Source organism: Doryrhamphus excisus, linkage group LG12 (assembly GCF_037039965.1).
Source record: "Doryrhamphus excisus strain RoL-2023G ecotype Guam linkage group LG12, RoL_Dexc_Guam_v1.1, whole genome shotgun sequence".
Lineage (NCBI taxonomy): Eukaryota > Metazoa > Chordata > Actinopteri > Syngnathiformes > Syngnathidae > Doryrhamphus > Doryrhamphus excisus.
Window position 1 is genome coordinate 18,401,871 of NC_136368.1, and position 24,693 is coordinate 18,426,563.

Sequence of the window (24,693 nt, forward strand, 5' to 3'; positions counted from 1 at the left end):
GTGTCTTCTGGATCATACTCCACGTTGTCCTTCTGCTCATCTGCTCATCATTGTCACCAAAAATTTGGTCCAGATCTTGGTTCACTGTACTTCTTGTCATTCTTTCCATGATCCAAATTGTAAAAGTGAAATCAGCCAATCAAATGAGTGAATTCACGTCACATGTCTGGACATGTTTTTATGCTGGTATACTGGAAAAACGGTCAAAATGAGAATCCCCTGAAGCTTACATGATGCGAAGAGGAGCTGGTTGTCATTGTGTTGGCTAATTGTACACTTATGATATCAGCTCAAAATATTGCTTTATAATGATATTATTATAACCGGGTCGAAACTGACCCTGATAATACAGTGGTCATAATTTCAACCAGACCATTTCAAAATTTAGTAAAAATTATTTTTTGGTTTTATTTTGTTGAAATCGAGTTTCCAGACAAAGTCAAAAAGCCTTAATCTAATAAACAAATGTTATGTGATTCTTTTTATGCATTAAAATGTAAAACGGCTCAGTGCCGACCCTAACACAAAGAGGAAGGTTAAAGGCCAAAATGGACTCCAGGTCTCTACGAATGGTGCAAGGACATGCAAGTCAGTTAACTTGCGGTTGCCTAAAGTAAGAGAGAGCAACACTTGCAGATTACAAGCTGCTGAGAAGCTGTACATTATCCTCTCATGAAAATAAACAGCTGCTGCATCACAACAACCTCAGCTCATTTGTGTCTTATAACGTACTGACATATAAAAGATTAAATATTAATACACTATTGTATATTGATTGGAAAAAATAGCTGCCACCATAATGGCCCGGTTGATATTTCTGAATCAAACAATGACAAACTCGTTACCAAAGGTCATTTTTTAAACATTTATAGCGGCTGAGTAGCAGTGGAGCAGGAGGCCTCGCATGGGCAATAAACAATGAAGACATGCAGATGAAGACGGTGCATATTTGTAGCTGCTCCAAATGTAAGTTATGCATGATAAACATCTCTGGAGGTATATTAACCCGCCGCGATTGATTCAACAGCCCAATGGATTATTTTGATGTGTCTCAGGATGCATTTCAAGACAGACAAGGATCAGCAAGGTCACAAAAAATATGGATACAATTTAAAAAATTCAAAATTAATGTAAAATGACAAGAAAATGTTACAACTTCCATAATATGATGCAAAAAATGAGGGAAAAAATATGTATGTCCAAGATATCGGATCATATCAGTATCGTTTCTGTCAATAATGATACTGACAAGCATGCTTCCATGGTGTGAAAAATTATTCCAATTTAATTTAACAATTAACTAAAAAAAAAAAACTGCAAAATTTGAAAAAATCTGCAATCATTTTACAGGAATAAAGTCAAAATATTAAGAAAAAAAACCTGCCATGCAACGAGAAAAAGTAAAAAATAAAATATAACGAAGACTATCATCATTTTAGTACCATAAATTAAAAATATTAAAGAAAAAAACAATTTTTGATGTCATAATATTATGAGAAAAAACAAAACATTGAATGTAGTTCTATTTTTTTCAAAATTAGATTATAATGTTACGAGAATAAAGTCAAATGATATAGTCATAATTACCAGAAGAAAACTGCACAAATAGAAAAAAATATATATGTTAAGTTACTTTTAAGTTACTTACTTTTTTTTACAGTTACTGATTGCAAAAGTACCAGATGGAGGGGTAGGATTTAATAAGCTTTGCTTCTTCCTACTCCTTTTGGACATGTGGGACTGTGAACTGATTATGTGATGCATTCAATTGTAATCTGATGCATGTTCAAATGAAATAAAACCATTACTAAAAAACTGAAAACTAAACTAAAACAGCAAAATTTGAAAAAAATCTGCAATAATTTTACAGGAATAAAGTCAAAATATTAAGAGAAAAAAACCTGCTATGTAACGAGAAAAAGTAAAAAATAAAATATAACGAAGACTATCATCATTTTAGTAGCATAAATTAAAAATATTAAAGAAAAAAACAATTTTTGAAGTCATAATATCATGAGAAACAAACAAAACATTGAATGTAGTTCTATTTTTTTCAAAATTAGATTATAATGTTACGAGAATAAAGTCAAATGTTATTGTCATAATTACCAGAAGAAAACAGCACAAATGGAAAAATATATATATGTTAAGTTACTTTTAAGTTACTTACTTATTTTGGTCATATCACTTCGTACTTCAGTACGTGACAAAAATAAAATAAAATTAAAAAAAATTAAACTATATTAGGAAAGCAGGAAGTGAACAAATGTATCAATTACTGATTGTAAAAGTACCAGATGGAGGGGTAGGATTTAATAAGCTTTGCTTCTTCCTACTCCTTTTGGACATGTGGAACTGTGAACTGATTATGTGATGCATTCAATTGTAATCTGATGCATGTTCAAATGAAATCAAACCATTACCATTACCATTACTCAGTTATCCTCTTGTGGAAGTAGATAAGACCAAAAAGAAGGTTCTTCAGACATGTAGGCTCAAAAAGATTGAAGGGGAAATATTCAGTGACAAGAAAAAAAAAACATCTTTTTCATACCACAATTGTGGAGGCCGAGAGTGCCACACTGATGCTTCCTTTGTTCGTCTGACTCATAATCGGGGAATGGGACTGTTGTGTACCACAAAAAACCACAAAGATCGTCCATTCTAGGCTAGCAGGAATCTAACAAAGGGAGTGTTCAAACGTTGGAGTCAGTAAAGTGTCCAGAACAGTCAAGTGAGGATCCACTGTATGGAATGAAGTGTCACTATGCAAAGCCGTGGAAGGAAAAGAACTGAGCGAGACACTGACTGTCCACAGTCTGTGGTAGGGCTGTAGGTCCTCTGAGGTGTCACCTTCACACATTGTGACAAAGCCCTCTGGTATGACCCTTCTTCACACCCCATATCCTCGCTTCTTCTTCTTCTTCGACAAATGAGTGAAAACCCGCACCCGGGCACTACCACAGGCAAGGACGGAGACCGGCGTGGACTCCGCCAGTCACAGCGTCTTCCTCCATCACTTCACACGTTACTACAGTCCCCTTTTCTTTCTCTGTTGTTTTTCTTCGGCTCCGGGGCTCTCGCTGCTCATTTAATGTCCACGGGACTTTAACCATCGCCCAGACATACGCCACATGTCAGGCTGCCTGTCTGTGGCCACACCGCCTGAAGGTAAATAGTAGTGTGAGTCTTCAACTGCAGAACCACTATGACAACCGACCAACACTTCCTCTGTTCTTATTCGTCATCTATCAACACAAAGGCATAATACCTTTTGGGAACCTTTGTCGTTCCCTAATTCCTGTCTCAACTGTGTAGTTGTGTGGATTAGAGGTTTGGTTGTGTAACACATTTTGGAGAAACCATACAAAGGTTCAAAGAAATAGTTGTTGTACTAATTGTCTGTACCCCCAGTGTCTGTGTACCCCTTTAAGGAACTACTCAGCTACTTAAGTTTTTGTGACAGGAAAACTAGGAATCATGTGTTGCACTCATGGAAGAATAGAATATGGAACATTGAATGAGGCGGGGTACACCCTGGACTGGTTGCCAGCCAGCCAATCACAGGGCACATATAGACAAACAACCATTCACACTCACATTCATACCTATGGACAATTTGGAGTCGCTAATTAACCTAGCATGTTTTTGGAATGTGGGAGGAAACCGGAGTACCCGGAGAAAACCCACGTATGCACGGGGAGAACATGCAAACTCCACACAGAGATGGCCGAGGGTGGAATTGAACCCTGGTCTCCGAGCTGTGAGGTCTGCGCGCTAACCACACGCCCGCCGTGCAGCCCGAATATGGAACATAAATTAGATAAATACGTATGTCTAATAAACAATAAATGAATATAATTTTTTTTCTGAAAATGCTAATCTTGCTAATAAAATGGCTAATAAAATCGGAACAGTCAGCTATGAAATAATCAGAGCTTGAACCTCAAAATTTTTTTAATAGTTTTACATGTGTAAAACAATTATAAATGCATATAAATCACGATTGAAAGGGATAAACAAATTAACATTAATAAACATTAAATAATTTATTTGACTTGACACGTGGCAAAGACACAATGTGGTAGCGAGACACCACAAGAACACCATCTTGTTTGGTCACTTTGAGTTATGTACTCATTCCTGATCCTATCCATCCTGGTCACTCCCAATGAGAACCTCAACATCCGTATCTCCACTACCTCCAGTTCTGCTTCCTGTCTTTTCCTCAATTAAATTATTGTTATTTATTCTAAATTATTTAAATTATTTGTACAAACTACTTTGTTTACGCTGTACATTGTTCATATTTGATGTAATCTATTTATTCTCCACATTATTATTTATTATTTATTATTACACAGGAGCCAGGCAAAGACATTTCGTTGGCAATTTCACTGCTGTGTTATTGTGCAATGACAATAAAGAAAGTCTATGTTTATGTCTATGTCAAAGTCACTGTCGCAATAACTCATAGCAAAACAGGAAGGTGGCATCTGTGTGGTGTCTTGCTGCCACATTATGTCTTTGAGAACTCAAGAATGGATTTAACCCTTTTAGTCATCATTTGTCAGTATTTATTTGTATGTCAGATTGTCAAACTATAAAAATGTGTTTTGTGTAAATTTTTTTGTCTTACTTGGTTTAATTGATTTAATTTAATGGGAGAAATTGACTCTGTTAGCGTCCGTTTCGGTCAGAATTAATGATGCTAACCAAGGTTCGGCTGCACTATTAAATTGCATCCTATATATAGCTTTAGATAATACACCGTATATACGTGCATTGGCAATGTGCTGCAAATCAGCTATGGACAGAAATTGAGTAACCATCTGGAAGGTCCAAGCTAATATTGGGAAATGTGAAAGTGAGAAACAAGCTTCTCACGGACTAATCTTGTGCTGAGTACAACCATGATAATGATGATGGATTAGAAATACACCAGCGTATTGGGATTACAGTGCGATTAACTGGCCGAGGGAGGGGGAGCGGAGGGGGACTGAGGAGGCAGACCTGCATCAAGCTAATCAATCAAATAATCGCGACAAGCCCTTGTCTCGTGGAAACAATTAGACCACTTCTCTGGAATCAATACCCCTGCATTCTGTTTAGATACCCACTGGTCACTCCTTCAATAAAGCCTCCACTGATTTTGATAAGACCGCCAGCCGACTAGGGCCATTTGAGGCTCGGAGTGGGAACCAAATACATCACACAGGCTCCAGGAAGAGCTCATAAAAATTGCAAATCGAAAACAATATAATTTAATGTGGCAAAGGTTATTTTTTTCCACTTGTTCATCATCAAGTGTCCCGTGTGAATTCATAGCTATAAAAGTGCACGGCATCTTTCTTTAGTCTGTCGAGTGTTTGGGGGCAACAGACGGGACATTATGATATTGGAAAAAAAACAAAATAAGCATGAAATCAAAAGGTTTCATAAAGTTGCTCCGAGAAATAGTCCATGCTAGTTGGAGGTGTCTCCCGCTCCTAGCACAGCTCCCATACATAATTAAAGCGGGAATTTGTATCTGTCTGCACTCTGTGGCCTCCTGATGAATTAATATCTGGGTGGAAGTGCTACACAGCCATCAGATTAGCTCATTTATTTCTGTCAGCTGCTTGCTCCATCAGCTATTTGTAAATCAGAGAGAGTCAGGGACGGGGGTGGGGGGCTGGAAAGCAGTGGAGGGGGTCCGGATTTTTGAGATTGTTGGACGTGTATTTATTATCATAAATGGCTGTTATGAATTAGGTCTGATTCCTATAGTGCCTCAAGTGCAAGTGTGCAGTGATGACTCATTTTTTTTTCCTTCTGGAACGACGTTGGAATGCTGGTTGTTTACACTGCATGTGGCACGTCATCTAAAAAACACATTTATTTACATTTGATGAGAAAAGAAGGGAAAAAGTACCTTTGAACCTTGGTTAAGATAAGATAAGATATGCCTTTATTCGTCCCTCAGTGGGGAAATTTGCATTGCACAGCAGCAAGAGTACAGAATCAGTTAAGCAGTACAAAATACACAATATAAAAAATAAACAATATAAACAACCAAAGTACAGTAAACCTTGGATATATCGGAAATTCGCTCACAACGGACAGATAAAAAAGAAGCGATTTTTCTGTAATGCATTTCCAATAAAAATTTATTGCATATATCAGATTTTTTATAACAGATTTCGCCTATTTTGGACAAAATCTACAGTCCGGTTCCAATTTCTCTCGCATATATCGGATGGCCGCATCGTGTCTTTCTCCTGGCTCCAGATTTAGGACAAATATAAAAGTGAGTGACGTCAATAATACTAGCACAGCAGTGAATGAGATCTTAACCTCACTATTGGAAATAACGTAGGCCTGACGGGCGTAACAGGGCCTAGCTTAATTAACAATTTGTTATGCTCAAAGTCCAATAAAGTTCAATTCTCATTACCTTACGTCTCTTTTCATTGCCCAGTCCAGGTACATTGGAAACAAGGAAGTGCCTTTTTATAACGGATATAAATCCGATATATGCGTAAAACGGACATTTTCCGGTATACGCATATAACGGATTTCACTTATATCGGACAAAACCAGTGGGAACAATTGAATCCGATATATCCGAGGTTTACTGTATTAACAAATCAACAATTGTACCCAGAGTTATATACAAATACAGTTTGCAGATAATATGAAATGAGATGAAATATATGACCAGCATCATTAATTCATTCCAGAAATAACCGAAACAGACGCTAATATTTCTAAATGCATATAAATACATACATTTCTGATCAAACTTGCAAGAATTGATATTTTGTACTGCTGCATTTGGTTACTGGACTGTGATCGGTACCAGTATCAACTTTCATCTGGGCCAAGGATCATTCCCTATGTTGACAGACATTTTTTTGGGGGGGGGGGGGTCTACCATTTTCACGCGTTTGTTCCATAACCTTCAGAATATTTTAAGCAGTTTTTTTTTTACTGCATCCAACCTCAGCAGAGATGAGGGCCTTGCTTATGCAGCTCAAAAAAGTCAAAGCATTTGCTATTATTCATTCATTCATTTTGTACCGCTTTTCCTCACAAGGGTCGCAGGGATGCTGGAGCCTATCCCAGCTGTCTTCGGGCAAGAGGCGGGGTACACCCTGGTTTACGTGAGGAGTTTTTCTCTTTCCGAATGGAATCTTTCCGAATGACCTTTCCGAAAGCAATGGTATACATGGAAAGGAATATTCCAATCGTGTGTCTACATGCGCCGCTATAATCAACCAGAATAGTCAATGGGGCATGCGCAGTAAAACGTAAACACCAACATCACGTGATACCGACTTCCTCGAGTTTTTCTTTCCTTGTTGGAATAACTCCGTATTGCCAGTTTTTCCTTCGTCCAGTCTTGAAATTTAATTTGAATCAAAAACAAACTTTCCTTAGCAGTCCAGTGCCGATTGCTCGCCTCCATGTTTTTTAAATCAAAGAACGTCTGGAGCTGCGTGTTACGTCATATCTCAGCATTTGCTGAAAAAACGCACCCAGGAACAGGAAAAGATCAAATCCAATCTTGCTAATATTTCATAATTAAGTTCGGGACATGTTTTATATAGATATATATTTTATTTTTTAATAAAACTGGACTTATGAATGGCGTATACAAGGGTTTAGATTCTGTTCCACAGATGGCGCTAATGCACACGAAAGCTGCTTGCCAACCGCCAATAAACAACAGAAGAAGAAAAACACCACGAAGAAGAACGCAGTCTGACAACTTTCCGATTGAGCGGGTACAAGATACCTCAATCGGATTGGGGAAAGGAATATTCCACTGCTGTAAATCCGATTATATATTCATTCGAATTGGCACTTTTCTTTCGGAATGAGGTGTATACAAAGGTTAGATTCTTTCCGTTTGAGCAAATAACCCGAATGGAATCGGACTATTTGGGTCCATGTACACGTGGCTACTGTGGTGTTTCTTGATATGACTGTGCCCAAAGACACAATGCGGCATCGAGACACCACACGTGAAACCAAGGTTCCACTGTAGACGTCACTCTAGTGTGAATGTCCTGATATGAGTAGATGCCATAACGTGGTCCCACAGCTCGATGTTGCATGGGCTGAAGTTTCAGATGTGTACATGAGAGGAAGTAACAAGAAGACTGCATTAACCTTTGCTTTGCTGGCGAGGGGAGGGCACAAGCAGGCCCCGGCCTGGTTGAATGGGACTCCCCCATAATCAGGCTCCTGTCAGTGCTCTTTCCAGGAGATTAATTCAGCTGGTTTCAATTCCAGCCGCCGTTCGCTTATATAGCCTCAACCCTAGGTGCGGATATCGGCCTGCTTAACACACATGCACATGGCGCTGACTCAATTTAACTCAGGGGCAGCTGAGGGGGGGTGATAGGGGCTAGGTCATGGGAATACCCTTCCGCTCGTACAAACAACATGCATCAACAAGTAAAGAAAAACACTGCGACCCGTAGTGCAATGCAAGCCTTTACCGAGGCAGCCTCTGGCTTCTTCTTCCTCCTCCCTTTCTTGAGAAGATGGATGAACAAACAGTGGAGCGCAGTCCCTATTTTGACGTATCATCACTTAAGCTACAGTGTGGCTATCCATTGCTATGTTCTCTCTTCATTTATTTGCCTAGTAGAACATTCTGACACTTAAACACAGAAAATGAACTAACTTTATTATTATCAGTAATACAGTATGCGGGCTGCACGGTGGAGGAGTGGTTAGCACGCATACCTCACAGCTAGGACACCGGGGTTCAATTCCACCCTCGGCCATCTCCGTGCATGCGTGGGTTTTCTCCAAAAACATTCCAAAAACATGCTAGGTTAATTGGCAACTCCAAATTGTCCATAGATATGAATGTGAGTGTGAATGGTTGTTTGTCTATATGTACCCTGTGATTGTCTGGAATAGGCTCCAGCAGTCCAGTTAGCGTGTGGAGTTTGCATGTTCTCCCCGTGCATGCGTGGGTTTTCTCCGGGTACTCCGGTTTCCTCCCACATTCCAAAAGTTACTGATTGTAAAAGTACCAGATGGAGGGGTAGGATTTAATAAGCTTTGCTTCTTCCTACTCCTTTTGGACATGTGGAACTGTGAACTGGTGATGCATTCAATTGTAATCTGATGCATGTTCAAATGAAATAAAACCATTACCATTACCAAACGCAGCATTGTTATTTGTGTAAATCTGTAAAATAAAAATGTTGCATTTTTTCATATTCGTGCTCTTGTATTGGACCTCATTAGATTGTGTACCTCGATGTGTTACATTTCTGTAGAAGAGGACAGTGTGTCATTCATCTGGTTGCCCAAACACATCATTTGCACTCCTCTTTTTGATATGCATCTCATTACGTACTATAGCTCTTTTAACAGCGAGCATCACATTAACAAACATTTGCCTTCCACAATTTTCTAAAGGCTCCCTCAGTCACTGCCACTGGGCTTCCATGTGACACAAACAGGCGAGAGGGAAATTAGGTATGTCTGTTTCCTATTAATTACAATCCTGGGAAGTCTCCCATGGACACACCAGAGCCACTCTATTACGGAGAGAGGGGGGCGTTCGCTGATAAATTAATAATCCGGCTTGTCACCAGCCACAGATGAATAGCCCCTGGTGATTGATGCTGTTTTCTTTCATAGGGCAGGAATTTGATGTCAGAGCCAAATGTGTTATCAATGCCACGGGACCTTTTACCAACGCGCTTCGGAAAATGGATGATCAGAAGAACTCCGACATCTGTCAGCCCGGTGCCGCAGCGCACATCGTCATCCTGGGCTATTACAGGTAACTAACGGTGGGCCTCTACGTCTCTGTCACTGTCCCTCTGTATCACCTGCTCCTTAGTGCTGTCGTCTCACCACTTCATTAGCGACGTGCCAGGAGAGGCTCCTGGTCACAACAACAAGGGAGCTGTCTGCCAGTTCTTCTGGAATGCTTTGCTTTAATGGAACTGGGATCCACTGCTAAGGAGTATCTTCATTGCGTTGTTGATACTAATGAAAGAGACTCATCTGTATTTATAAGGAGAGCTGCACTACTGAGTATCTTGTTAACCTCCATTGAAGTATTTGTCGTCACTGCGTTTGTTTGTTTTGAAGCAGGATTGTAGAAAACATTACAGAACGGAGGTCGGGAAACTTTTAGGCGGAGACGACCATGAAAGCACTAGAGTGCGGATATCATTAGTAATATCGATATGAACCTATCCGATATCGGTCGGCCAATATTATTGTTATTTTTATTATTATGTGCACAATTCAAGAATCAGATTTTATTTAATTCTACCCCTTATGCATACTGTATTTCATTCATTCATTCATTTTCTACAAACCATTCACACTCACATTCATACCTATGGACAATTTGGAGTCGCTAATTAACCTAGCATGTTTTTTTTGGAATGTGGGAGGAAAACAGAGTACCCGGAGAGAGAACCCACGCATACACGGGGAGAACATGCAAACTCCACACACAGATGGCCGAGGGTGGAATTGAACCCTTGTCTCCTAGCTGTGAGGTCTGCGCGCTAACCACACGACCGCCGTGCAGCCTTCTTTTATTGTTATTGATTTTTTTAATATAAGAGGCCATAGCCTCTTCCGCCTGCACCCATGCCCAAGTTGGTGTACGTCCCGACGTCAAAGAGAAATGCGACAAGATCCGAGAGTTCTCAAGGGTCTCAAAGCTGCAGCCCATGGGCCACTAGACAGAACACTTTGTACAACCACGATGCCAACACAAAAATGACAACACAACGTAATGTAACAGGTATATAATGACACAGAGGACAACGACTACAACTATGCATTCTGGGAAGTCGGAAGGATACAATTTTAGACCTATGTTAAGATCTTAAGACCCATTATTGATCATTAAATTAATTCCTGCACATAAAAACATGACTTAATACAACTTTTATATGCATGGCATGCCGTTTGCATGAAACCGTACAAAAAGACGACGGCCAACCCGTTCCTATTATTATCCCTTCCATCTAATCCCTCTCCACGTGGGGCCCTTTTTTTTCCCACTTTTAAAGTGAGACGTCTCCTTCAAGTGGCATACTTCCATGTTTTCCAACATCAGTGGGCGGTCATGTGTAGAGATCCTCAAATCTCGGTTATTCATGGAATGTTTTAGAAACCTTAACTGCTCTATTCTTTCAAAGCCGGACCGATGCATGACATTTAAAAGATAAGTAAGGCCATTAGGAGATGGCTAATTCCATCTTCCCTTCCTCTCTACAAGCTCTGAAGCAGCTCTCTACAATGCTTATGAAATATTAAAAGCCTCTGCATTAGACGTGCAATGACTAAGGGGGCCACGGTGGGCCCCCGGTGTGAGGGGCTGCCGAGAGTGGGAATGGCAGCAAAGAAGGACTGGGCTTTTGTTGGATTTACCTGTGGTCACATCCCTGCAGTGCACTTGGCACAGGCCTCCCCCGTCTCCCTCAACCCCCCACCCCACCCCGTCTGTGGTTCTGCCCTCTTCACTAGGTGCACCACTTCAGTGTAATTGGCTATGGCAGCCCCATACCTGGCAGCAGTGCGGGCGATGGCGAGGTTCATTCGAGCATCGTCGTGTTGTCCTGCAGCGGGGGGACAGGACCAGAGCAGGGGGATGTGAGTCACCCCGAGCCTGTGACTGGTGGTATGGAAGTGTGTCGGAACCGATATGTCACATCTGTCCCTGTCACTTTGCATCAGTGCGATGGCTGCTCTGGCCGCACAAGAAGCGCACTTAAAGCCGCAGCGGCCCTTTGGCCTGAGTGCCGGGGCCCCGCGACCGCCCCTCCTGTTCATTTTCCTGCACCGGCGAAATGGGAGCCGCTGGAAAAGGCAGGGAATGCGGGAATTGGGAATAGATGCATCAAATCCTGAGAACCCGAGGCCACACAAAATACACATTTGCCATTTCAGGCAAAATACATACAGTATAAAGTTATGGTTTGTTTTTTTGTTGAATACATATTTGTACGTGGAAATGACACAACACTATAACTAAAGAAAATTGTATTATTCATATTCCTGACAACTTTGAGGAAACGCCATCTTACACTGTTTCAACTATTCACATTCAAATTTGTAGAACTTTATTGTCAATTCAATTTACAAGAAAGAAATAGTGTGAGATCCAACATGGCTGAATAAAAAAGTAATGCAGGGAGTAGTCTGTAAACATCTTATTTAATATTATATTTTAGCTGAGGGTAAATAAACCACAAGTTTATTACACACAACATTGTGCCATAACCGAGACAGTGTAAGGTAAAATTTGTAAGGTAAAATGTATGAAATGTATGAAAACTGAGGCATTTGAAATCCGAATTTATGTACCTGCCACATCGTGTCTTTGTCTCACATCTTCAGTGAAGCTAAAAGTAACCCTAAATGTTAATGTATAGCATTCATTCATCAATTGTTTATATTTCTATGCATTTTGAATTATTTGCTTGTAAAGCTACAAATCTATAAAAACATATCATGTTAAAATTTTTGGCTTTCCGGAACAAATGAATTAGATTTATATTATTTCTGATGGGAAAAATAGATTCAGCTCTTTTGAAAAGGATTAAAGATGCTAGTCAAGCTAGGTTCAACCGTCGTTATATTATTTATTTATTCAACTTGTATCTATCTACGTATGTAAGGCAATTGAGCACAGATTCTCATTTGCAGTAAATGTAACATGGTAATTTATGTCATTAAGTAATTTACACGTGTGCAGCAGAGCAAGCATGCCTCTCTGTTATGAAGGCAGACGGAAGCACAGTAGAGCTTCCCCACACAGTCACACAGAGTGATGCTCTTTTATAACTTCATTCTCACCCGAACACATCAACAGCAATATACTGTGTGTATTTCCAACTCACACACATGAAAAATATATTTAAAAAAAAATAAATTTACAGCTAGAATATATAAAAAATGTGTTGAACCGGTTGCTCTTGGCACGTGGTTGGGTGCTTCAAGCTGGGTGAGGGTGGTTGGATATGGGGTTTTATTCTGTGTAGACAAGGAATAATATATGTTTTGTTGGGATGAGGTTGGAATCTGGGTGGTTAAGGGGGCGGGACTAGATAAGTCTTGACTTCTTCACATTCCCTTTCGAACATGTGTACATTTATATACGTATACATAGGTATTTTTATTTGTAATGATTTTGGTTGGGGTGACACGGCGGTCGAGTGGTTAGCGTGCAGACCTCACAGCTAGGAGACCAGGGTTCGATTCCACCCTTCGCCCTCGGCCATCTCTGTGTGGAGTTTGCATGTTCTCCCGGGTACTCCCACATTCCAAAAACATGCTAGGTTAATTGGCGACTCCAAATTGTCCATAGGTATGGATGTGAGTGTGAATGGTTGTTTGTCTATATGTGCCCTGTGATTGGCTGGCCACCATTCCAGGGTGGATTTGGATGTTTTTTATGTTCAAAATAAACTAAAAAAAAAAAAAAAAATTTATACTTTAAATTACATATTTTACACATTTCACAAAATATAAGAATGTCACATTTTAACATTATAAATGAAATAACTGTTCCATAAGTGCTAACGCTCCATGTAATGAGTGACAGCAGCTGATCTGTGGAATCCTTTTCAGTGAACGGAATTCTACCATCAAGATTTATGGATTAATTCCTTTTCAGCCCAAAAATACCAGAGATCTATATTCCGAGTCACAAGGTCACAAGTTTTGTAATTTAAATGAAAGGGTCTAAAGGTGACAAATGAACAAAGCCCAGTTTCATTAGGGAGTGATTCTTATGTACATCTTTGTAAGATTTATAGCCACTTGAAACGTAAAGAGAGAATAGAGATGATTAATCACTTTTAATGTTGGTGTCTGGGCTGACTTTCTTTCTATTTGTTATTGCCAAGGTAGTTCAAAGTCCTCCATGTTGGCGATGTTGCTCCTTTGCAGGAACGAAGAGGGTTCCTTTGTGCCCTGATTTATTTTTTTTTACGTTTGAGCGACTTGAGGCCAGCTATGCTGCTGGTGGGGCTGTGCTTAATGCTACAGCACGCTGGAAGCCATCCCCCCCACCCCACTGCAGGAAATAAATAAATAAATTCAAAGCCAAAAAAACAGCAAAACAACAGATTTAAAGGCCACATTTTAGAATGAATTACATACAAGAGTATGCACCCTGCCATAATGTATTAAGAAGAGCATTGAATCCTCTTTTTGCTCTCTGTAGGCTTAATGTGATCTCACACACACACACACACACACTGCGTCTTATCCTTGGTGATGGCTGAGCCTCCTAATGACCTCTGACCTCTGCTCAGTGATTCACAGCTCTCCTGTCACAGGTTGGCAAAGAACAGCAGCATTAATACAACATTAAATGTCAGGATTTCAAGGATTAGTCACAAATGGCCGTAACGGGATTTTTTTTTATGAATGAACGGCGGTAGAAGCGGCCGCTCTCCTAACACGCCGCCGACACACTGATGAGGATAACAATAATGATGACCGTAATTATCATCCGCAATTAAAAAAGACAAAATGGCCGAATGACAGAGCAGCGTTAGATGAGCATCAAAGCTCCCTGGAGGACATGTTCACCCGTCACCCCCCCCTCCTCCTCTTCCCTGTCCCATCCCTACCTCGGCTGGGGCTCACACCCGCTCCAGCCTCCTGGAGGTACAAAGCTCAGTGGAGTGAGAGGAACAAAATGCTGCAAAATGACAGCGACGGTAATGACGGGGAATTTCATGTCTCGCAGTCATCGAGTCGCAGATGCTTGGCTGGGCTGACTCGGCCAATTAAATTGTTACAGGTGGAGTGGGAGATTGCGTCATCATCACAGATGTTTTTGGCGATTACACATCTTGCAAAACTGCACAGTTCAATGGAATGTAAACACGGAATTGAGGTGCGGGGAGGGGGGGGGGGTAAATGTTTAGATTCACTGCAGCACGATGATGATTTTTATACCAATCCCTTGCATGTTAACAGATGCTTACTTGTGCAGAACAGAGATAGCCAATCTGCCATTTTCTTGCTAGTCGGAGGCTAAACAACGTCTGCACAGTTGCAACTATGTGACCATGATGGCTCCAATAATCCTGAGGAGATGAACCCAAGCAGTCAAAGCCCGATCCCTACTAAATAAGGTCAGGACAGAAAATGTCACTGCCATAATGTACCCACTTGCATATGGGAAAAGCCATGGAGGAGACAGCTGTAGGAAAAATTAAACATACGCTGAAGGTTTCCTGCTTTTTTTTTCTTTTTTTCTTCTTCCTTTTGACCCCAAAACAAACTATTACAAGCAACGTGATCTTGTGAGGATTTAGCTGTAATTATATTAAACGTTCTACTCAATATTGTGTTGGAATATAGCTATTTTAACGCCATCAAAAATACCACATTTTGCTGTCAATTAAAGATTTATATATTTTTAAAAATATATAATTTATCTTTATTCATGTATTTGTCTTTATGAATTATTTTATAAAATATGTTTAATAATAATAATAATATTTGTATATGTATATATTTATTTATATAATATAAATATAATATTTATGTTTATATATATTATATATATTTATATTATATTTAAATATAATATTTATAATAATTATTTATACAGCTCTTTTCAGGGTACTCAAAGACGCTTTACAGTAGAGAAAAAAAAATAGAGTTGAGTAAAAACAATGTAAATGATGCATTAAAATACAATATCCAAACATTCATTCAAAGCTAATAGCTCATAGCTAACATAGCTATTTTAACATCATCAAAATACCACATTTTCCTGTCAATTAAAGCTTTACATATTTTTTAAAAATTATAATTTATCTTTATTCATGTATTTGTCTTCATGAATCATTTTATAAAATATGTTTAATAATAATAATAATAATATTTGTATATTTATATTTTTATTCATATAATATAAATATAATATTTAGGTTTATATATATTATATATATTTATATTATATTTAAATATAATATTTATAATAATTATTTGTACAGCTCTTTTCAGAGTACTCAAAGACGCTTTACAGTAGAGAAAAATAAATAAATAAAAATAGACTTGAGTAAACGATGCATTAAAATACAATATCCAAACATTCATTCAAAGCTAATAGCTCATAGCTAATATAGCTATTTTAACGCCATCAAAAATACCACATTTTGCTGTCATTTAAAGCTTTATATATTCTAAAAATATTATTATTTATCATGTATTTTCATGTATTTGTCTTTATGAATCATTTTTATAAAAGATTTTTAAGTACAAATTGTCCATAATGTTAATAATGACATTAGAGACTTCATAAAAATATCCTTGTATTATGTTTTTAATCTTACATTGCTCATAAATGGTGAATAATGATATTGAAACTTCAGAAAAGTAGTTTTAAATTAATAATTATATTTTTTATTTTGAAATTGTATATGTAAAGGTCAATTATAGACATGAGTAATATAGATGTTTTTTTTTAATACTTTTATTGAAAGCCACCATTATCTGCTCCCAACTAACGCTGCTGCCATGTACAGCAAAGTCGCTACTTGTACTTTTGAGTCCCTCATACTTTTCTTTTTGGGGTCTGGTAATGTTTAAGCCATTTATTAACCTTTAATGATAAATTGACATATTTTTACTAATTGCACATTCATTCCTGCAAAAAATCCTACTTTATTTTTGTGAGAACAAAATGTTTAACAATCTGAAAGTAAACAAATAGAAGTGTTGGTTTGGGCCCCAATCCCCCCCCCCCCCCCCCGCCCCAGCAGCTAAATGAATAAAGCTGACATATCACTGCTCAGATAGTAGCCATAGCTGCTGTGAAGTATGTTGCCTTTTTGCAGTACATGGGAATCCGCATGTCCCTAAATGCTAAATGAGGTCTGACAGATAGCCTAGAGAAACAAAGTTGGGAGTTTGCCGCTATGAGGGAGACCCTGAGTGAACAGGACATGCTATGTACACCCCGGCTAACAATCAACATATGCTTTGTTTTTCTGATGCCAACACAAGGCACATACAGCCTGCAGACAGATGGATCCCGGGGACCGCTTGGAACGCAATGCCTACCGGCTATTCTTTGCTTGAAAAAAAAAAATGTCACGTAAAGCACAGCGTGCTTTTAAAATAATACTTCATATTATTCACAATGATTAAAAAAATAATGAACAGTCTTGTTCAGTTTTTTCACTTAAAAGCTTAATACCGTGGTGTGAAAATCTCATTTCTTTACTTTTGTATTTTTATCACACAAATTTAAATACATTTCTTAAATACATTTCTTTAAATACAATTTTTACTTTGAAAAGATAGAAAAAGATAAACTGTCAGCTGTGCTTTATACAATATACAATTTTAACTGTGCAATATACATTTAACTGTGCAGTACTAAAAGATTAGTCTCAAGACTAAAAGACTAGTTTTGGATTGTTGTCCTGCTGCAGAACCCAAAGTGGTTTAAGCTTGGTTAGTGGTTTCACTAACATAATTCATGGTTCCAGGTCATGAATCAGCAAAACAGCCCCAGACCATCACACTACCACCACCATATTTTACTGCTGGTATCGTATTATTTTTCGGAAATGTGGCAGTACACACACACACACTTTCTAAAAACTTCAACTTTTATCTTGTCATATCACAAAGTATTTTACCAAATGTTTTCTGGCATTTGTTCAGCCTTAATGTTCAGCCGTGAGTTTGGTTTTTGGTCTGAAGCCTGCATCTCATTGGATGTTGCTGTGGGGTCTTTTGTGACATCTTCAATGAGTCGTTGCTGCGCTCTTGGGGTAATTTTGGTTGGACGCCCACTTTTCAATGTTTTTGCTATTTGTGGATAATAGCTCTCACTGTGGTATGCTGGAGTCCCAAAGCTTTAGAAATGGCTTAATAACTTTTTTCAGACTAACAGATCTTAATTAATCTGATTAGCGCGCACTGTGTGGTTAGCGCACAGACCTCACAACTAGGAGACCAGGGTTTAATTCCACCCTCGGCCATCTGTGTGTGGAGTTTGCATGTTCTCCCCGTGCATGCCTGGGTTTTCTCCGGTTTCCTCCCACATTCCAAAAACATGCTAGGTTAATTAGCGACTCCAAATTGTCCATAGGTATGAATGTGAGTGTGAATGGTTGTTTGTCTATATGTGCCCTGTGATTGGCTGGCCACCAGTCCAGGGTGCACCCCGCCTCTCGCCCAAAGACAGCTGGGATAGGCTCCAGCACCCCCAAGGGCCATCACTTTTTCACAACACTGTATATGTATGTGTGCGGATATTGCATATTCTTTCAGAAAAAATACATGTGTTTTAAAATAAAAAATTTTCTCTTTGAACTTCCTTTAAATACGTCAACATTTACTTTAGCAAATAAGACGAAATATTTCTGATTGAGGAAACATAAGTGAAAAAAAATATATAATAAAAATACAAAGAACTATTGGAGGCCGCTCAGAAAGGAGGGCAAAATATGGGTCGTTTTAAGGTGAAAACTGGAAGGTTGACAGGTACACCCCATGGGAGAGCACCAGTGATGGCAAAGAGGAAAAGGGTGATGATGACCTTCGCACAAAAAATGGAACTTTCCCTGTAAGTTGACACAAGTAAGTGTAGTATGCACAGTACGTGTAGCGTACTTTTTTCCACCTCATCCAACATCGTCAGAGGGTGACTCGTATTTTTAAGTCATATGTCATGTTAATATATACTAGTATGCTTCAGCTTTTATAACAGTTAATAAATAAAAAGATAATATTTAACACATTTGCAAGTTGATGACCAACTCATAACAGATTTAGGTCAGTTCTGGAGGTCCTTTTGTAGGCCGGTTAATTTTTATATCAGTCAAATAAAGTGGACATCGAGGGCATGTATTGAAAAATTAAAGAAATATTTATATATTTTTGTCAAATAACCTTAGTAAATGTTCTTTTTGTAATATTACAATTTTATTTCCATAATATTTTGACTTTTTCCAAAAAATACCACTTTATTTAGTTTTGTTTGTTTCTCATAATACCACAGCTTTTAAAAAAAAAACAAATTTGTTTTTTAATATTTTAATTATATGCTGCCAAAGTGACATTTTTCCCTATAAAATTATGAGTTTGTCCTTATAAAATTGCAGCTTTTTGTGCCATTAGCATACAACTTTTCCCTTAATGTTATGACTTTATTCTCTTAAAATTTCTAATGTTTTTTTTATTTTCCAACTATTTCAACGTTCTTGTTAAAAATTTCTTCTCTTAATTATGACTTCATTGCCATAATATTTTGACTTAATTATCACTTCTAACTGAAAGAAATATTTATATATTTTTGTTAAATAACCTTAGTAAATGTTCTTTTTGCAATATTAAAATTTTATTTCCATAATATTTTGACTTTTTCCAAAAAATACAACTTTGTTTTGTTTTGCTTGTTTCTCATAATACTACAGCTTTTTTTTGGAAAAAAACAAAACAAATTTTTTCTTTAATATTTTAACTCTATGCTGCTAAAGTGACATTTTTCCCTATAAAATTACGAGTTTTCCCATGTAAAATTGTGGCTTTTTGTCTCATTATCATACATCTTTTCTGTTAAAATTATTATGACTTTATTCTTGTAAAATTTTTAATGTTTTTTTTTTATTTTCCAACTATTTCAACGTTCTTGTTAAAAATTTTCTTCTCTTAATTATGACTTCATTGCCATAATATTTTGACTTAATTATCACTTCTAACTTTATTTTTTTTCTTTAATAAATCAAACTTTATCCAACTAAAAACATTTTTATTCATAATAATATTACATGTTACTCACGTAAAATGAAGGCTTTTTTCTTAATATTTTGACATTATTCTTATTAAATTGCTGCAGATTTGACTGTTTTTGCAGCTGCTTTTTTTGTTTTAGTTATCTTGTTAAATTAAATTTCATTGTTAGCATGTGTCGCAGGCCAATAAAAAAAAATAAATAAAGTTTCCAAGGAGCTTCTTTGCCGTCATAATCCCAGCAGAAGAGACCTCCTTGCCTTGAACTCTGCTTTGACTGACCACAGCAGCTCACATGTGGCTTTTGCGTTAGTGAAGCTGATGCTTTGTGATGGTGACAGGTGGCAAGATGACTTAAGACACTGCCACCAGCCCAGCGTAGAACAAATCAGACGATACCCCCGCCCTCCTTCTTTTTTTTTTTTTTTTTTTCCACCCTTCTCTGTAATGAGCCACACCCGTACACTGCTTTAAATACCAGAGAGAAGCTTTAAATGTCAGGTGCAATTAAAGCTTATGATTCAAGGCTGCACCAATCAAATCAAGGCCCCCAAGTTCACCCAAGTCTGCCGGAGCAGAGTGGAGTTGGTGCAGAGATGCGATGGAGCGCTGTTCCTTTAGCGTGCACTTGAATGGCTGTGGCAGCCCAAAGGTGATTGTAAAGTTTACTGCCATTTGCCTGAACTTCTCCGTCTTGCCAACTCCAAGCCTTTATCAAGGGAAAGGTTTACAGCTTGGTCGCTATATGAGCTGAAAAATGACAGCAGACAGGAAATGATGGGTCCAAGGTTAGGGGAAATAGAAGTTGTATTTTGGGCCAGATTCGGGTAGATAATACTGTCAGGTTGTATTCATGAGGAAAAAAACAGCATCAATTGGGCACTTAATTCATGTTTTTTTTTTGTTTTTAGGGTTGGGTATGTTTAAAAATGTTGTCCAAAATCAACGTCTTTTTATTTTTAATACATTTTGTGACATGCAAAGTGAACAGAATTGTAACTGAAATGCTTTGATCATTTAAATAACATGATAATTGCATAATAAATTCACTAAAATTAACTTTAATCCACAACAAATTGTCAGAATTAACACAGCAAAACCAGCAGCAGTACTAAACACAGGGAATGTGTATCAATAAAGTACTAATATTCCACACAATTCTAGCAGAAATCAATAACAGCTGCATCATTTCTGGCGATTTACTGTGTGGTAATGTTGACGAATCCTGGTGTTCGGGTAAATAATACTGTCAGGTTGTATTCATGAGGAAAAAACAGCATCAATTGGGCAGTTAATTGATGTTATTTTTTTTTTGTTTTTAGGGTTGGGTATGTTTAGAAATGTTGTCCAAAATCAATGTCTTTTTATTTTTAATACATTTTGTGACATGCAAAGTGAATAGAATTGTAATTTAAATACTTTGATCATTTAAATAACATGATAATTGCACAATAAATTCACTAAAATTGTCAGAATTAACACAGCAAAACCAGCAGCAGTACTAAACACAGGGAATGTGTATCAATAAAGTACTAATATTCCACACAATTCTAGCAGAAATCAATAACAGCTGCATCATTTCTGGCGATTTACTGTGTGGTAATGTTGACGAATCCTGGTGTTCGGGTAAATAATATTGTCAGGTTGTATTCATGAGGAAAAAACAGCATCAATTGGGCAGTTAATTGATGTTATTTTTTTTTGTTTTTAGGGTTGGGTATGTTTACAAATGTTGTCCAAAATCAATGTCTTTTTATTTTTAATACATTTTGTGACATGCAAAGTGAACGGAATTGTAATTTAAATACTTTGATCATTTAAATAACATGATAATTGCACAATAAATTCACTAAAATTGTCAGAATTAACACAGCAAAACCAGCAGCAGTACTAAACACAGGGAATGTGTATCAATAAAGTACTAATATTCCACACAATTCTAGCAGAAATCAATAACAGCTGCATCATTTCTGGCGATTTACTGTGTGGTAATGTTGACGAATCCTGGTGTTCGGGTAAATAATACTGTCAGGTTGTATTCATGAGGAAAAAACAGCATCAATTGGGCAGTTAATTGATGTTATTTTTTTTGTTTTTAGGGTTGGGTATGTTTAGAAATGTTGTCCAAAATCAATGTCTTTTTATTTTTAATACATTTTGTGACATGCAAAGTGAATAGAATTGTAATTTAAATACTTTGATCATTTAAATAACATGATAATTGCACAATAAATTCACTAAAATTGTCAGAATTAACACAGCAAAACCAGCAGCAGTACTAAACACAGGGAATGTGTATCAATAAAGTACTAATATTCCACACAATTCTAGCAGAAATCAATAACAGCTGCATCATTTCTGGCGATTTACTGTGTGGTAATGTTGACGAATCCTGGTGTTCGGGTAAATAATATTGTCAGGTTGTATTCATGAGGAAAAAACAGCATCAATTGGGCAGTTAATTGATGTTATTTTTTTTTGTTTTTAGGGTTGGGTATGTTTACAAATGTTGTCCAAAATCAATGTCTTTTTATTTTTAATACATTTTGTGACATGCAAAGTGAATAGAATTGTAATTTAAATACTTTGATCATTTAAACAACATGATAATTGCACAATAAATTCACTAAAATTGTCAGAATTAACACAGCAAAACCAGCAGCAGTACTAAACACAGGAAATGTGTACCAATAAAGTACTAACATTCCACACAATTCTAGCAGAAATGTGTACTGTCTGGTAATGTTGATGAATCCTGGTTTTCATGAATGCACCTCGCCGCTCACCATCACTGAATACCGAAGAAGTGTTCTGTTTCGGGTATCGATGGAGAAATGTGTGCAAGATTACCGTGTTGAAACTGAGCGCTGCCGTTGGCGTGTTAAGGTCAGCAATAAATCTTATTTGTTTTCAAGCTAGTACAGTATATTAAAATATACTATTTTAGTACATATCGCTGAAGTAAGCTAATTAGTTCAACAAAAATAAGTATTCTTAACCTTAACCTAATTTCATTATATGCAGTGTCCATTAAGTGGCCACAGTGTAAGTGTCTTTGTCTAATTGAGTCTATGATTGATTTTGATGTACGGTACTATAGATATTAAGTACATAGCCTACATTTGACTGTCAAGCTTATATTTCTTGTTATCCCACTAATTGGTCTCCTTTGCTGCTCACCTCCAGGACCTTGTGATGTTCACATAGATGGAAAAAATAAGACTCCAAACGAAAACACAAGCCAGGAATAATGAGATTCTTCAAATGCGGTGAAAAGCACCAGAAAGTGGTGACATTTCCGTTTGAAAACCAGGTGAGTTCTTACCCACAATTCACAGGTAAGGTGTCTAAAGTGCAGCCCTCGGGCCATTTGTGGCTCTCAGCTGTTTTTTCATTGGTCTGTTGCATTAGAACATTATGAAAGAGGATTTTGGACCACACTGGAAAAAAGCATGACTGTGAATATTCTTATTCAGTCGATCGCAGTTGGACCGTTCAGGTTGTCTTAGAAAGCGTTTTGCCTCGGAGAGCTCTAGTCTACAGAAGGATGCATGAGCAGACGAATCATTCAATGCCCTGTGAACACTGAAAAGAAAAAAAGAGAAAACCGACCTGCCGATATGTAGGCATTTTTTGTACATTTTTTACCCTTAAATATGCATTTTATTGCCCTTTTGTCGCCCTTATCAGCAAAATACAATGTTTTTTGTTTTTGAACCAGTCATGATGTGCTATACATATCACTATATTGACACTTACTATGGTACCCATTATGGCATTGGATGCTCATATCACCTCGTACTTCGGTATGAGGTATATTATTTAAAAACCAAAACAAAACCCTTAAACTGTATTATGGAAAGCAGGAAGTGAACAAATGTAACAGTTACTGACTGTAAAAGTACCAGATGGAGGGGTAGGATTTAATAAGCTTTGCTTCTTCCTACTCCTTTTGGACATGTGGAACTGTGAACTGATTATGTGATGCATTCAATTGTAATCTGATGCATGTTCAAATGAAATAAAACCATTACCATTACAAGATAGTTTAAAAAAACTACATTTTTTATGTACACAAAACATCTTAATTCATTCATTCATTTTCTACCGCTTATCCTCACAAGGGTTGCGGGGGTGCTGGAGCCTATTCCAGCCAATCACATTACACATATAGACAAACAACCATTCACACTCACATTCATACCTATGGACAATTTGGAGTCGCTAATTAACCTAGCATGTTTTTGGAATGTGGGAGGAAACCGGAGTACCCGGAGAAAACCCACGCATGCACGGGGAGAACATGCAGGGTGGAATTGAACTTCGGTCTATGGACAATTTAGAGTCTGCAACTGACACAGTACCCAGAGAAAACCCAAAAAAAGTTATTTTACTTGTACTATTAAAAAAGACCCTTTTACTAGCCCAGTATTTTTATTTAAACTATGTTACATTTGTTAATATGTAATAATTTCCCAACTTAAATGCCCCAATTGGGAATATTTGACCAAGTTCTTTGAAAAAAAAAACAAGTAAAAATCTTAGTCAGTCAGTCATGGATGGCAAACATGTCAGTGCTTCCCCCCCCCTGAGTGAAAAATGAACACATGCGGCTAAATAAAGCAATATGACCACGGGGACCAGGAATTCTGCGGATAAGTGTCAGCCGCGGAGAAAAAATGAAGCATTTACCTGTTTGTAATCAAATTTCTCCATGCCGTTGTGTAGATATCGGACTCCTCTGCGAATGAGCCGGGTGCTGTGGGGCTGATGAAAAATGGTGTGGCTCGCTCACGGCCAGTTTGGAGATCTGACTGTTGAGAGTCAAGCCAAGTACATCAACATTTGGATACTTATTCTCCCAAATCTTTGCATGCTATTCAAATATGCACTCTAATATTCATGATGAGAGGAATATTGAGGCGGCCATACATATTC